Source organism: Polypterus senegalus, chromosome 1 (genome assembly GCF_016835505.1).
Source record: "Polypterus senegalus isolate Bchr_013 chromosome 1, ASM1683550v1, whole genome shotgun sequence".
Lineage (NCBI taxonomy): Eukaryota > Metazoa > Chordata > Cladistia > Polypteriformes > Polypteridae > Polypterus > Polypterus senegalus.
In genome coordinates, this window is record NC_053154.1 from 184,588,414 (window position 1) to 184,600,436 (window position 12,023).

Genomic DNA, 12,023 nt, shown 5'->3' on the forward strand with positions numbered 1-12,023 from the left:
TACTCCCGAGCACCCCCACAGGATTCCCGAGGGACACGGTCGAATGCCTTTCCAAGTCCACAAAACACATGTAGACCGGTCGGGCAAACTCCCATGCACCCTCCAGGACTCTGCTAAGGGTGAAGAGCTGGTCCACTGTTCCGACCAGGACTAAAACCACACTGTTCCTCCTGAATCCGAGGTTCACTATCCGACGGACCCTCCTCTCCAGAACCCCGAATAGACTTTTCCAGGGAGGCTGAGGAGTGTGATCCCTCTATAGTTGGAACACACCCTCCGTCCCCTTTTAAAGAGGGGACCACCACCCCGTCTGCCAATCCAGAGGCACTGTCCCGATGTCCATGCGATGTTGCAGAGACGGTCAACCAAGACAGTCCTACAACATCCAGAGCCTTAAGGAACTCCGGCGATCTCATCCACCCCGGGCCCTGCCACCAAGGAGTTTTTGACCACCTCGGTGACTTCAGTCCCAGAGATGGGAGAGCCCACCTCAGAGTCCCCAGGCTCTGCTTCCTCATTGGAAGGCATGTTAGTGGGATTGAGGAGGTCTTGAAGTACTCCTCCCACCACCCATAACGCCCTGAAGTCGAGGTCAGCAGGCACCATCCCCACCATATACGGTGTTGACACTGCACTGCTTCCCTCCTGAGACGCCGGACGGTGGACCAGAATCTCCTCGGCCGTCGAAAGTCGCTCTCCATGGCCTCTCCAAACTCCTCCCATGCCCGAAGTTTTGCCTCAGCAACAACCGAAGCTCCGCTTGGCCTGCCGGTACCTATCAGCTGCCTCCAGAGACCCACAGGACAAAAAGTCCTATAGGACTCCTTCTTCAGCTTGACGGCATCCCTCACCGGTGTCCACCAACGGGTTCGGGGATTGCCGCCACGACCGGGACCGACCACCTTGCGCCACAGCTCCGTCAGCCGCCTCAACAATAGAGGCACGGAACATGGCCCATTCGACTCGGGGCGGGTTGAAGTTCTGCCGGAGGTGGGAGTTGAAGCTACTTCTGACAGGGGACTCTGCCAGCCGCTCCCAGCAGACCCTCACAACACGCTTGGGCCTACCAGGTCTGACCGCATCTTCCCCACCATCGGCCAACTCACCACCAGGTGGTGATCAGTTGACAGCTCCGCCCCTCTCTTCACCCGAAAGTGTCCAAGACATATGGCCGCAAGTCCATACACGACCACAAAGTCGATCATCGACCTGAGGCCTAGGGTGTCCTGGTGCCAAGTGCACATATGAACACCCTTATGCTTGAACATGGTGTTCGTTATGGACAATCCATGACGAGCACAGAAGTCCAATAACAAAACACCGCCGGGTTCAGATCGGGGCCATTCCTCCCAATCACGCCCTTCCAGGTCTCACTGTCATTGCCCACGTGAGCATTGAAGTCTCCCAGCAAAACGAGGGAATCCCCAGAAGGTATGCCCTCTAGCAACCCTCCAGAGACTCCAAAAGGGTGGATACTCCAAACTGCTGTTCGCGCATACGCACAAACAACAGTCAGGACCCTTCCCCCACCCGGCGGAGGGAGGCCACCCTCTCGCCCACCGGGTAAACCCCAATGCACAGGCTCCAGTCGGGGCAATAAGTATGCCCACACCTGCTCGGCGCCTCACCGGGGCAACTCCAGAGTGGTAGAGAGTCCATCCCCTCTCAAGAAGATTGGTTCCAGAGTCCAAGCTGTGCGTCGAGGTGAGTCCGACTATATCTAGCCGAACCTCTCGACCTCGCGCACTAGCTCAGGCTCCTTCCCTTCAGAGAGGTGACATTCCACGCCCCAAGAGCCAGTTTCTGTAGCCGAGGATCAGACCGCCAAGGTCCCTGCCTTCGGCCACCACCCAACTCACACTGCACCCAACCTCCTTGGCCCCTCCTATAGGTGGTGAGCCCATGGGGAGGAGGACCCACGTTACCTCTTCGGCTGTGCCCGCCGAGCCCCATGGGTGCAGGCCCGCCACCAGGCGCCGCCATCGAGCCCCACCTCCAGGCCTGGCTCCAGAGGGGGCCCGTGACCAGCGTCCGGGCAAGGGAAAACGTCGTCCAAAGGTTTCTCTCATCATTGGAGGTTTGTTGAACCGCTCTTTGTCTCATCCCTCACCTAGGACCAGTTTGCCTTGGTGGTTCTACCAGGCATAAAGCCCCGGACAACATAGCTCCTAGGATCATTGGGACACGCAAACCCCTCCACCACGATAAGGTGACGGTTCAAGGAGGAGAGTAACTACTTCTGTTACTGTTAAATTTTGCATATTCATGGTCATTTAAAAAAAAAAAACCAGTAAAACGTAAAGCCAGTATTTGAACTATACAATGTGTTGTTAAGGATTGTCTCCTTCCTTTGTGGGTGGTGGTTGTCTATCTGAAAAGAGAGTACAGCAATGAGTAGTTACATTTAGCCACACAAGGCAAAATACAGCAAAGGTGTCTGTTAGGGTTTTGCTTAATTGGTATTTTAATCTGTATGTTTTCTTTTGGCACTGTTATTTTATCTTATTATAGGACTTATGACAGCGCTTTGCTTTGAAAATGTACTCAATCAGTTATATTCAATCGACTTGTTGAAAGGCTGCGTTAACCAATGTTGTACTTCATTTTCGTTCATAAGATTTCCATCTTAAGAAGCCCCTTGGGAAACCGGCATAAAGGTTGCTTGTTAGTTACCTGTGTACTTCTTTAAGTAGTTTGCTACTCATGAACATTTTTGGGATACACACCCCAAAACAACTATATGACTAATAAAGCAAAAAAATAATAGGAAAACATAGAAATAGAAAAAATGTCCTAAGCAATACAAATTACAAAAATTATCAAAATATAAATGAAAAAAATATATAAAACACGTAATAAAAAAGACAATAAATATTAAAAAATATATACAGTATATATAGAAAATAGTAAAGAAGGATTTTTTTTCTTTTGTTGCCATATTTTTATATGTTTAGTTTCATTACTTCTTTTTGTGTTTTCTTAGGTTTTTGCACTATTGTTTCATTTCTGTTAATTTAAGATAGAATAAGATAGAATAAGCTAGAATTTGTGCAAGTAACTACAGTCAAACTGATTGGCTAATTTTCACTACAAAGGACTCAAACAGTAATCAATAAATTGGTCAATCAGAAAAAAACAAATTTTTCAGCTCCTTCTTTTCTAAGCTTTATGGTAAATTAGTTGTAGTGCTCCTTTTACACAATGTATTATGGTAGCTGAGCCAGCGTATGATTTTTTTTTCCAGTGAAATTCCTGTAGTGTAAATGAAGAGCAGCAACTCTTAGGATGGCAATACTTATCAGACTGCGACCTATACGCCTGTTCAAAAATGCAACATTTAATTTCACTTCCAATTTCGCATCAGTTTCTCAGATGCATCGAATTTTGTTACAGCAGCACAGTTACCAATTTCTTTCACTACTTCAATGACGTTTAACTTAAAACCAGCTTCATATTTTCTTCTGATCGAACGCTCCATTGTAGATAAGATAAAGGTGTATGAAGGTGTGAGATACAAAAAACCCAAATCAGAGCAAACGTAGCTTCTGAATAGTTCGGGTATTACTGTGTGGTCACATAGGCACAAGAGAGAGACAGAGAGAGGTTAGGAGCACGCGCTGATACAGCGCATTGCGGCACCCACATAAAAAAATGGGGAAGTGTGCTCCGTGGTTACTCTCTCAAATGGGCATTAGCATCTCATAATCTCTTGGACCAATAGCGTGAGTTTTCCGCATTTGACTTATATGATTGACATTAAAAAATACCAGAAATTATACAGTAACACCAAGTCCCGACTTATCCGTGAGTATATATGGTATTTTTGAAATCAAAACTGACACAAGTATTTTATGTGTCATTATTTCCATTACCAAGTATTTTTAATGAGCACAGAAATTCATTTTCGAATGATGACAACATTTTAGTGTGTTTCTTATTAATTGGTATAGGTCAATCTATATTTAAATTAACTAATATCATGACATTGCATCAAGGTCACCATAACAAATTTATTGCAAAATTTACATGCCATATCATTTTCTAGCCTGCTTAACCCAGACCATGGTTGCCAGGGAAGTGGAGGAAGGGCATTGTGTGTTGCTGCTGGAGCATATGTCAGCTAGTATAGGGCACAGGGCAAGAACAGAAAGTAGATAGGGCATCAGTCCATTGTAGAGACAATACACACATGCACCCACACATCAAACACACACTAGGGCTAATTCAGTGATTGTGGAAAGAAACCAGAGCAGGCTTAGTAAGAAATCCTATTCAGAAACACCATGCATGGAAGACTCCTCAGTGCCACCCAGAATTATCACACAAACATAATAAAGATTATATGCACTTTTTCATGTACTTAAACTGATCCCTTTAAAATATTAAAATTTACAAAAAAAATAACATTTCCATATTTGCATTTTCTATTATATTTCGTCCTTCTATTTTATTGAGAAAAAATTTGTCTTATTAGCATAACATTTATTTAAGTTTCAATAGATTAGATAAAGTAACAGTAACATTTTTATCCTTAATCATCTTTTGTCTCTGCGAGTGCAAGGCAGGAAAATTCCCTGGACAGGGTTAGAGCCCATCACAGTGTAAACACACCCACACACACACACACGTACACATGCATATACACACGCACACATATATCATGGGCCAATTTAACATTGTCAATCCACCTAACCTGCTTGTCTTTGGAATGTAAGAGGAAACAGAAGCACAATGCAATTTTAACAATAAAAAGCTAGTTATAAAAATTATTTTATTGCACTAGATGCTATGAATGCAATTTAAATACAGTGGTACCTTGGTATACGTCTGCTTTGGAATAAGTCCAACTTGGTATACGTCCTGTTTGGACACGAAAAATTTTGCTTGGAATACGACTCGCGTGCTAACCTTGTTTACCTCTCTCGAGACAAAGCCACGACTGCCCACGAGCGTTAGTGCGCCAGTGCTAGCATTCAGTGAACAACCCGCGCTATAACTCTCTGTGAACTTTCACGTGTGTGATATAGCGGGTCCACAGCTCCTGTCAAAGTCCAGCTTTAAAATAAATAATCACCGCGCTCGCAGCTTGGTGAGGGGGCGTGGTGGTTATGTGGCTGAAGGTTGCCAGGGCGATTAGCGATGTGGGCGTTTCTCACCAAAGTGCACTTGTGAGGGACCGTCCGCATTCATGATTGTTCCTGGGGCTGCTTATCTTGATAAACAGAAGCGCGAGTCGGCTAGAAGGGGAGTAAAAAAGAACGGACGGGAGGTTGAGTGAGTGAGTGAGAGAGAGAGAGAGCGAGCGAGTGTAGTAGGCAGAGTTAATGTCAGCTGCAATATATGAATAATTAAAATACTGAGATGTATACGTGATATCTTTTTCATGATGATAGGAGTTAAAACATGTCATTAAACAGGGGAACATGGTGCGTGATTGTGTGCGACCTTCGATGAAATTATTGTAGCAGTACTGTCTCTTTCAAACGTACTAATCTCCAATTTCTGTCCTAACTTTTCTTTCTCCAAATACCCAATCGCTACACAATCAGCTCTGTAATAGACATTAACCCATCTGTAAGCTTACAACGACGATTCCTCAAAACTTTTAAGGATCATTGAAATATCTTTGTAGTACATGTTTAATTATTCTATCCATCTATCCTTCCAGTGTCGCGTAAGCCCCAGAAAAAATACAGCACAAGGTAGGATCAATCCGTGAACTAGCTAGCACTGCAGAACCGTGTCCTCACATGTTTAATTATTAACAATACAGATTATTTAAATTAAGTTAAAGTTTTATCTATATAATATAATCAACATATTTTACTGCATTTCATCTTAAAAATGATATCATCATCATATGTAAATACGCGCTTTATAAACTGGCGCAGGTTGTGCAATATTATAACTGTAGTGCAAGTTTACAGTGAGATGATTGTACTTATAAGTACAAACAGTTCTACAAGGAGCACTTGATGGACTGATTGATTGTTTAAAGTTCTTGGGATGAAACTGTTTTTGAACCGCGAGGTCCGTACAGGAAAGTCTCTGAAGCGTTTTGCCGTGGCTGAGGCAGCATGTGCTTGATGCTGTATACCGATAATTCTCTTTCCGATCAGCTGCTGCTGTGATTCCCCACTCAGAATCAGTGATATTAATACTCCGAGTGGTGCAGTGACAGTAATATGGAAAAAGATGATCTGCTGTGGCAACACCTAACGGGAGCAGCTGAAAGAAGAAAAAAAAGGTGCAGTGAGAGTAACAACGCTAAAGCATTTATGGTATTTGGAATACTATGGCCATTCCCTGGACCATTATATTGTTACAAGTTAATTGCAATTAGATGCATTACACTAATAAACAATATGTGGTTAGTTTCAGTGTATTTATAAAGACGCGTCAGGAAAATAAAAAGTAACCACACATATAAAGTACCACTCCTATGATGCTGGGTGCTGCCAGTATGCAAAACTGAGCGGAGAACTTGCGTACGACAGGGTATGAGGTACCATGGAAACCATGTGTGTGGTTTTACGCCAAGTGTAGGTTTTATACATTGCAATTTGAACATGGAAACGTTCTTATGCAACATTTCTGTGCCTACGCACCGTTTACGCATGAGGCCCCTGGAATGTTCTTGATCTATTCTAGTAATTTTGCTGGTTAGCTCTGATACCTGCTTGGTTTCCAATTTATTTCTGTGGGAAAGATATGAGATAATCTGTTCTCTTAAGGAGGCCTTCAGGATTTCCCAGAGTATTCCTGTCGAGACCTCTAAGGATGTATTTGTCTCTAGAAAAAAACTGATTTGTTTTGATATAAATTCTGTATAGTTCTTGTCTGCTAATAAAAGTGGGTTAAGACACCGTCTTCGAGAGGAGTATGTGGGGCATAATGATTTTAACTCCAAGATCAGAGGGACAAGGTCAGTGATAACAATAGCGTCGTATCTGCATGATTTAATCGTAAGCAAGAAATTGTTATCAACAAAGAAATAATCAATTCTTGCGTAGCAATGATGCACTGGTGAGTAGAAGGAATATGCTCTTGAGTTTAGATTTAGAAATCTCTAGGGGTCTGATAAGTTATGGTCAGTTACAAACTGTGTAATTGTCTTTGCAGTGTCACTGTGACAGGATACCTATCTAGGTCTGGATTTAAGACACAAAGTCCCCAGCCATTATAATTTTATGAGTATTCAAATTGGGAATGGATGCAAATATATTTTACATAAATTCCCTATTATCCACATTGAGTGCATAAACATTTATCAGAATCACTTTATAGTTAAATAAATTACCCATGTATCTCCCTTCAGGATCAGATGCTACATCTGATACTACAAATGAGACTGTTTTATGTATAAGAATTCCCACACCTCTAGTTTTCTTTGTATAGCTGGAATGGAACATTTGGCCAGTCCAGTGTTTTTGCAGCCGGAACTGATCCTTGCTTAATAAGTGGGTCTCCTGTAAAAATACTATTTTAGCATTTAGACCTGTTAGGTGAGAGAATACTTTCTCTTTAATTTGTGATTCAGACCTTTAACATTCCAGCTCACAAAGTTACCTGTCCCATCTTGGAGACATTGGTTCTGAATTTTTGATGTCATTTTGTAGTCTTAACTGAAGTGAGACAGCTTTGACCTTAATTTAAAATTTTCCCAGGAGTTATTGCCATGCAGCCTATTGTTACATTGGTAATTATAATTATAAGGATTAAAAGGATAGATTAGAGAAAGCTTGCTCTCTTTCTCTCCCCCTACATTTTGCCTCCCCACGTGAGGCTGGACCCCACTTCACAAAGTCCCAGTCCTCTGACACACCTAAAGACAGAGCACGTCCAAAACAAATCAAACACACCAGTAGCGGCGTATAAGGATTAAAATTGAGATATCTATTGCCGATACAGTCTAAATACTATAAGCATAAAATATAATCCAGGGAATGGTGTTAAAAAGTGGCCCTGGATAAGCATAGCATACCCTAATACAATAATAACAATAAACCAAGGGTATGATGTTTAACAGTCTCCTTTAGAATAGTAGAAAGATAAAAAAAGTTACTAATTTAATTTCTTCCATACATACATAAATACATATATGTGTATAATTGTAATTAAAACATAAACAGAAAGTGGCCGAGAAGGGAAAAGGATGTATAATTAAGGTACCAGTATCACTGCAACCAGACCAGACAGCTGGTAATATCTTCTTTGCCATGCCATGACAGGGTGCAACTCGTGATCGTATTTCAGAAATGTGCTGGGATCAGCTTTCTTAACTCTTTATCTGCTTCATCCGTAGAGATGTATATGTAATGCTTGGCTTGAATATCCACTTTTAGTTTGGCATGTTACAAGAGGCTACATCTGATATCGGCTTTCCATAAGCACTGTTTAATGTTGTAAAAAGCATCACGTTTAGCAGCTGTTGGTGAGAAATCAGGGAAAATACGAATGAGGTTATTTTCATATATAATCTCATTTCTGTTTGAGAAGTGACATTACATTAAATTTAGATTGTGATTTTTGAAACACATGACAAAAGTCCTAGGTTTAGAAGTGTTTGATCCCCGTATGCAGTAAGCTGCTGCTATCTCAATAAAGTCCTCCCCAATTATTTTTGAGAATAGTTCAGCTACGAATTTCACTGGGTTTGGACTTTCACATTCTCAGGTAGACCTTCGATTTAAATATTATTCCTTCTGAATCCATCTTGCAGAGCAGCAAGTCTGTCTGTGAGTTTTTTGCACTCGGAAAGCATCGGCTACGGATGCCAGATCTTCGGCTGTTTCAATTCAAACAAGTGTTCTCAGTTTTTCCTCAAATTTTGATGCATTTTCCTTAATGTGCTCCTCAAAAGGCTGCCTCAAAGCGATTATATACATGTTTTTCTGAGTTTTTATTATCTTGCTGCAGCTCCTGCAGCTCCAGCCACAGCTTCTTGCTTGTCTTTTTACTTGTCTTGAGCATACTATTTATTTCTTTCTTTATATCTTTCTTTATCTCTTGCTTGAGCTCAGTGATCATTACCTTCAGTTCGGACAGATCGTTTTGGCCTTTGCACTCCGTAGGTGAAGCAAGCCCCTTTACAGCCGATGCTTCCGGCTTGTGAGGAGTAGATGATAACACGGACAGCAAAGCCATTTCCAGTTTCAAGTGATCTTCTGGAATCAGCAAGCTGTCACGACATGCATCACTCGCACATTCTCTCCCACTTTTGCTCTCAACTCGAGACGAGGCAGCGGACTGTGGTCCTGGGAAATCTGTGCTTTCTCTTTTCTGCTCCAGGTAAGTCTCTGTAAGGTCATACCTTGAAGTTAAACTTGTACTTGATGCATGTCTAGGCTTGGGGGTATCTTTGGGTTTCTTTTTCATTTCTTTCTGAGCCTGTTTCTTACAGCTCATGTTTATATATGCTTGCATATACTGTAATAGAACCTCCTCGAGTTGGGTAAATACATGATACCTCAGGATAATAATAAAAAAAAATTAAAGCCGCCATTAAGAGTCTTGAGAGAGTAATCCCAGGGAATGATGTTAAACAGTAGCCCTGGATAAGCATAATAAGCCCTAATACAATAAACCAAGGGTATGATGTTATACAGTCTCCTTTAAAAAAAAAGAAGTTTACACATACATATAATTGTAATTAAAACATAGACAAAAATAGCTGAGAAAGAAATAGGATGTAAAATCTTTGCCATGCCAGAACAGGATCTAACTCATGATCATATTTCAAAAAAGGATCAGTTTTCTTAACTATTTTTCTGGCTTTCAGTTTGGCAAGATACAAGAGGCTGTATCTGATCTCGGCTTTCCATAAGGGCTGTTTAATGTTGTAAAATGCAGCACGTTAAGCAGCTGTTGAGGGTGAGAAATCAGGGATAATGTGAATAAGGTTATTGTAGCTGCATTTACCTAAAATTACCAAACTTCTGGAGCTCCAGCTGGTAAATGGGATTCAGCAAAAGACAAACACATTAAAATGATTCCACAGACAAAATTTCTTCATTTTTAAAAGTTTTAGTTCAAATTCAAAGTAAAACAGTTCACACAAAAAAGAAGAAATTAAAATAGCAAAAATTGGAAAAGTTCTTGTTTAACAGAAGTTCAAAGCTTATAAATCTTTCTAATCATTACATCTCACTTCTAAGAATGGTCAGAAAACTGTATGCCTATCCCATTTCTGTGTTGAAAATGGGTCTTTTAAGTTCCTGTGCACTGGGACCTATTCTAAAAAACAACTGACTCAATTATCACACTGTATCTTAGTTATAGCAAGAAAGTTCTATCTCATACTAACTTACAGGAGGAAAGACTATACCATTGTCTATGATTATGAAAGAAATTTATATTCTATTCCATTTAAGCAAAAACTAACTCAAAGCTTTAACTTTCTAAGATTGGCTGTTACATTTCCTGTCCCTAATTAGCTATGCAGGAACAGAGACAATTACTATACTTTACTTCAATATAAGCCAACTAACGTTACTTTTACATTAACTGTTATTTTCAAATCACTAGCAATAACAACAACATTTATTTATATAGCACATTTTTATACAAATGATGTAGCTCAAAGTGCTTTACATGATGAAAGAGAAGACAAAAAAGACAAAATAAATAAGAAAATAGAATTAGGGAACATTAATTAACATAGAATAAAAGTAAAGTCCGATGGCCCGGGAGGACAGAAAAAACAAACAAAAAAACTCCAGATGGCTGGAGAAAAAAATAAAATCTGCAGGGATTCCAGGCCACAAGACCGCCCAGCCCCCTCTAGGCATTCTTCCTAACATAAATGACCTCACAATCAGTCCTTATTATATTCAGGGTTAACATGGAAGAATTTGATGATGATGATGATGGTCATGTGGACTTCTGGCTTTTAATCCATCAATATTGGGACATCACAGTGCTTTGATCAGGTGGTGGTGGTGTAGATTGCCACCACAGAAAACCAGAAAACAGAAGAGAAAGTAGGGGTTAGTACGGATTACAGAGCCACCAGGAATGATATTGATAATTAAATGCATATACAGAGTATCATGATTAAACTAAAATGAAGCTATGAGAAAGCCATGTTAAAATAATGAGTTTATAGTAGTTTTTTAAAGTGCTCCACCGTATTAGCCTGGTGAATTCCTATTGGCAAGCTATTCCAGATTTTAGGTGCATAGACGCAGAAGGCTGACTCACCACTTTTTTTTAAATTTAACTCTTGGAATAATAAGCAGACACTCATTTGAATATCTAAGGTTATGAGTTGGAGTGTAAGGTGAAAGACATTCTGAAATACAGTGATCCCTCGCTATATCACGTTTCCACTTTCACGGCTTCACTTTATCGCGATTTTTTTCTCATATACGCTTACGTCACAACGCATGCGTTTTCTGAGAACTTTTATCTAAGCCCTACGATGGCTCCTAAACGTGCTGCTTTTTCCAATCCTTCTGACAATAAAACTAAGTGCCGGAGGAAGATGCTTACTATCCAGGAGAAGGTGAAAGTCTTGGATATGATTAAAGATGGCAATACCCTACAAAAGCCTCCTCACGCATATGAAAAGACAGCGCCAGCAACTGCCTATCAAGATGTTCTTCAGCCGCGCACCCAGACACCCACTGCCTACTCCTAGTACTCCTTCAGTGGAAGAAGACAACAACGCACCTACTGAGGTCGTGCCTTCATAGGTTAGTGGTTGTGTTTTTTACAACTGTGTGTGTTTGTGTGCAATTAAATGTACAGTACAATAATCTACTATATAAAAGCATTCGGGATTGTCCTTCCGTCCTGTGAGTGCAAAGCGTAGCGGTATTCCGCTTATTAAAAACTTACTACTTGCGGCTTGAGGTACGAAGCGACGCGATGTGAGCAGAGTTCTGGTGCTCTCATCGTTCTCTTGCTTTTATGCGCGATGCGCTGGAAAAATAGACAAAATTATGTCTCTGGAAATAATTAATGTTGATGGAGTACAAATGCCTCACCGCGTAGTAAATATCAGGGGAGATGGTGCTTGC

The 12,023-nt window shown here is 41.1% G+C and overlaps 1 long non-coding RNA gene across 2 annotated transcripts in view; it reads right to left on the minus strand.

Annotated features, from left to right (window-relative positions):
- Positions 1-10,853: 10,853 nt before the first annotated feature.
- Positions 10,854-12,023, minus strand: part of LOC120536028 — a 30,431-nt gene continuing 29,261 nt past the window's right edge. Inside the window, exon 4 of one of the 2 annotated variants that reach the window (XR_005635000.1) lies at positions 10,854-10,888. This is a non-coding gene — a long non-coding RNA (uncharacterized LOC120536028). Of the gene's footprint in view, positions 10,922-12,023 lie in introns of both variants that reach the window. The other variant, XR_005634999.1, reaches the window with a different exon arrangement.